The sequence below is a fragment of the Pseudochaenichthys georgianus genome, chromosome 16 (genome assembly GCF_902827115.2).
Source record: "Pseudochaenichthys georgianus chromosome 16, fPseGeo1.2, whole genome shotgun sequence".
NCBI lineage: Eukaryota > Metazoa > Chordata > Actinopteri > Perciformes > Channichthyidae > Pseudochaenichthys > Pseudochaenichthys georgianus.
In genome coordinates, this window is record NC_047518.2 from 4,008,196 (window position 1) to 4,012,667 (window position 4,472).

The 4,472-nt window shown below is 41.9% G+C and overlaps 1 long non-coding RNA gene across 5 annotated transcripts; it reads right to left on the bottom strand.

Moving 5' to 3' along the window:
• Positions 1–1,483: 1,483 nt before the first annotated feature.
• LOC117461558 (uncharacterized) lies at positions 1,484–4,218 on the bottom strand. Of its 5 annotated transcripts, none has more exons than XR_011644691.1 (6): positions 4,138–4,218; positions 3,795–3,947; positions 3,368–3,504; positions 2,756–2,855; positions 2,477–2,590; positions 1,484–2,313 (listed from the first exon to the last, which is right to left on the bottom strand). It is a non-coding gene; the product is annotated as an uncharacterized lncRNA (long non-coding RNA). The 5 variants fall into 5 exon arrangements; XR_011644690.1 differs by having other exon boundaries at positions 4,091–4,216; XR_011644692.1 differs by having other exon boundaries at positions 4,133–4,213.
• Between the last annotated feature and the right edge of the window lie 254 nt (positions 4,219–4,472).

Below are 4,472 nucleotides of genomic sequence, written 5' to 3' on the forward strand. Positions count from 1 at the left end.
TGTGCACACCTTGACATGTGGGGAGATGATTACGAGAGAACTCCTTGCGAACTTAGTGTACAATGATTAAATGGTTTGACAAAATATGTGTGAATTCTGAAAAGTTATTTTAAAACTAGGGCTGTCAAACCATTAAAATGTTTAATCAGATTAATCACAGCTTAAAAATTAATTAATCATGATTAATCACCATTCGAACTATGTCCAAAATATGCCATTTATTTATGTATATTGTTGTGGGAATGGAAAGATAAATGAAAGAAGGCGGATATATCCATTTAACATACAGTATCTATGTTTATTATAACATTGTTCTGCGTGTCAAAATGAAAGACAACCCACACACCTATCAATCATCAAACCGTGGGGTCTTAATTCATTACGTGTTGATTTCTATCAACGGGGGAGTACTTCAGGAAAGTCGACAGAGGGGGGGGGCTAGTGGAGTACTTCGTGACCACAGAGTGTGAACGTTGTGATCAGCTGTTTTAGCGCAGTTCTCCAGTGAAGGGGGGAGTCTCCCTCCGCAGCCGGTTGGCGTAGTTTTGGCACAGTTCCGTTGTACAGACCGACGTTAACAGCAGCCTGTCTGTGCACACGGAGACCGACTCTGTCGTCCGGTGATCTAACCGCCTTCTGGAAAAGCTTCACAAGTACGTCGGTACGCAAATGCGCTTTGTGACACAAGTGACGGTATGCATTTCAGATTACGCACATAACCTGCGTACCAGTTATGTGCACCCCTGTACTACAGCAAAAGTATTCTCCGTCGGGACTTCCTGCAACAACACCACGCCGTTATCAAAGATGTTCTATTGAGAAGACGATCACTACGTGACAAAAGTTTTCAAAACCGTGGCTACTGAAATCAATCTTACTAACTGCTGTCTGTGCAATTTACTCCGCGCGAGTTGGCGGACTTTATTTTGCTTACTTTAACATCATTTTTCATGGTGGGGCTAAGCCATTTCTTGGTATGGGTGTAGCCTACCCCAGCCATACCCTGGCGCTGCCACTGGTGGCACGTATGGTGCGGGCCAGAGCCATAGAGATATAAGAGTTACGACACTCTTTGATGTCGCCGCCAGCCGGTCACGTGGTTTATGTATGCCGGGATAGTTCAAAACGCACTTCCGTGGCAATGCTTCTCTATGGCAAAAACAGCACAAACATGGTCAAAATAGTCATAGATTAAACCAACGCTGTTATTTTTTAAAGATTGCTTTCATATTTACATGATGTGGTTACACTTTGTATGGATTGGCAATATTTACAAGTTTCGTTATTTAACGATATTTTGAGGGGAAAGTGTGGCAGCACAAGCAGGCTATGTTGCTGTCACTGTCAGGGCAGTCACGTCCGTAGTATAGTTGCGCTGCGCTGTCATGTTCTTATATGGGACAGACAGACAGCAGCGATTGCGTTATTGAATGGTAAATATATATATTAAAAAAACACACACACCCAAGTACTTTTTCAGCTGTAATTGCATTATTGCATACTTTTTATTGACAGTTTTGCATTTGGAGAGGCAGGGTGACAACGGAAAGCTTGGTAGCCTATTACTTATTAAGAACAGTGTATGGAAAAAGTGATGTGTGTTAGAACAAAACAAAGTCAAATGAATGAGAATGAGAACAAAGAGGGTTAGGGTTCAACAGAAAAAGATTAATTCAGCCAAAAAACACAATTTTGATTAATCTAAAGTGTAAAACAATCTTCAACACAGACCAAATTAGTGCCCTTGGACAACAAAATATATGGTGGGGCAAAGAAACGATAAATTAAATTGAGAGAGTGGGAGACTGAAAATGATTACTATGATAAATATTCAAACTATTTACAAAACTATTTACAGAAGCTCCTGTTGAACCATGGTTCAACAGAGCAACAAAAACAGGTTTGTCAACAATTAAAATGACGAGGCCACTTTGCCAGGGGGAGGTGATCCAGCGACGAGACAATAAAGCAATTCATATTAAGTTCTGTTGAGACACCACAGGATATAAAACCTTCCAAGCGATGACCTCTCCTCACCTTTCACCTGTCTTTCCTCAGGAGACTCAGGTCCTTCAACGTCTGCAGCACAATAAGCACCCACCCACAATTGTTGTTCGCACAAGCATAATTGTGCGAACAACAATTGTGGGTGGGGGCATTTTACAAATACAAACAACTATTTACAAAAAAGCAACTATTTACAAAAAAGCAATACAGAACTCTAGTCTAGGGCATCCAGGGGCCTAATCATTTTGAAAAAAACAAGAAGGTTCCTTTGTGAAAGGGACATCCTCTTCATCTGTTTCCTGGGCCCTAAAAAGCAGAGCAAGAATAGGAACAGTGGTGAATAATGGGAGAGAATACAGTTGGGAGCAGACTGAACAGAGGACATAGCAATATTCATGTTAAAATGTTTGCACAATAAATATTATGGCACTTTCGTTTATATTGCATTTTAATAGATCAGTTGTCATACATAGCATTTGGGTGCTCTAATCGATCCGAGAAGGGGTTCCGGATGTATGGCTTCCCTAAGGACGTAGAGCGAAGGAAGAGATGGATGGCAATGGTCAACAGACAAAACCTGTGTCTGACAGAGGACAACAACAGCAGAAAACTCTGTCATGTAAGTAATGTTCACAGAGGTGACATGACTTATTAACATTTTAAAGGGCATCATATTTCCAAGTGTAGAGAATTATGACTCTTCAATGACATTTGAAGTGTGCAGGGGAAACTGATCAAACCTACCTACCCACAGGTACACTTTGAAGACGACCAATATATTGGCAACAAATCAGGAGGAAATTTGAGGTTGAGGCCAGATGCTGTTCCAACAGTATTTATACATCGGCCTAAACCGAAAAGGAGAAAATTCACGTCAAGGAGTATGCCTCCAGCTGTCAGGAATAATGACCACACCTATTACTGCACATCAAACATTGGTATGATATATGAAGCTAACAATGTTTCCCATGTTATATAATTCAAGGATAGACTACACTCCTAATGCAACTTTCAGATTATACAGCTTCAAAATACCAGGGTTCAGGGATTCTCTGAAGACTCATATACCACATGTACATAATCTACAGATTCTTCATACTGTAACATTGCCAATAGACGAACTTAGATGAATGTCACTATAGGAGTGTAGTGTACCCTTAAATGACAATAGGTGCACATGTAAAGGCAGCATACACATATAACAGCAATTGCCTTGTTATTGTTACAGAGATTCAGGGAGATATTGAGGTGGAGTTCCAAGGGAATGAAAGGGACATCACAGACAGAGAGAGTGAGACAGATGTCAGCAGACTGCCAGGGGCCAGTATGTCAGGGGCCGACAATCAAGAGGCCACCTTACCAGAGATCAGTGTGCCAGGAGCCAGTCAGTCAGGGGTCAGCTATGAAGAGGCCAGTTTGCCAGGGTCAGGTGCTCCAGGGACCAGACTGCCAAGGGCCAGTTGTGACCGGGCTCACGTGGAGGATCTAATGAGGCAACTGAGAAGGGAGAGATTACTAAGAAAGAGAGCCGAGAGGGCTCTGGTAAACCAGAAGAGGATTCATTCGGCATTAAAAAAAAACACACAATTTGATTAATCTAAAGTTTCAAAAAATCTTCAACACAGACCAAATTAGAGCACTTGGGCAATCAAAAAAAGGTGGGATACGGTGGGGGAAAGACACCGTGAAAAAAGCAATACAACTAAGGTTCTGTTGTGGCACTACAGGATATAAATGAGAGAGCTGGTCTGCTGGTATTAAAATAATTTAAAAGGGGTGCACTTTACCGTCCATCAGATGAGGTTTTCACCCTTGTTCAGAACGTGGAGCAGCTGTTCCGTGTGAGGATGAGCGATTCCCTCATGGAGTCCTCAAATGCAGTGTCACAGCTGGAACAAGAAGCCATGTTGCTGGACAGCAACCTGCCCTCATGCCATGACCTGAAGAAAAAAATCCTCTCAACATACATCAGGCTGAGGTTAAGGATTGCATCAAAGTGCATCAGGGCTGAGAGGAAGGATAAACATAAAGGGTATCTTGGCAGCAAGAGTCAGAGTAAGAAGGCAAAGAAGACCCAACAGACCTCTGCACCGAAGGTCATAACATCTAGGCCACTGCCAAACACCTTACTCGTTGCCATCGATGTACTTGGCATCTCCATTCCCGGTCCTCCGTCAGCAGCCTCCAGCCTCCTCTTCCTTCAGCAGCAGCACCCTCCAGCAGCAGTACCAGCAGCAACAGCCATATGAGGCTGACATATGAGGCTGAATTAAAAAAAAGTGCTAATTTTTTTTTCTTAAAGTGTTTATTTTGTTAAAAATAAACATTTTGGATGCATGACCATGTTTTAGGCTCATCCTTCATTCACTGCTGTAGAGTAGCCTATTCAGTAGGCTATTATATTTTTAAGACTGAATAATACCTTTGAAGAACAATCATTAAATTAGTGTGTATATTACAATACA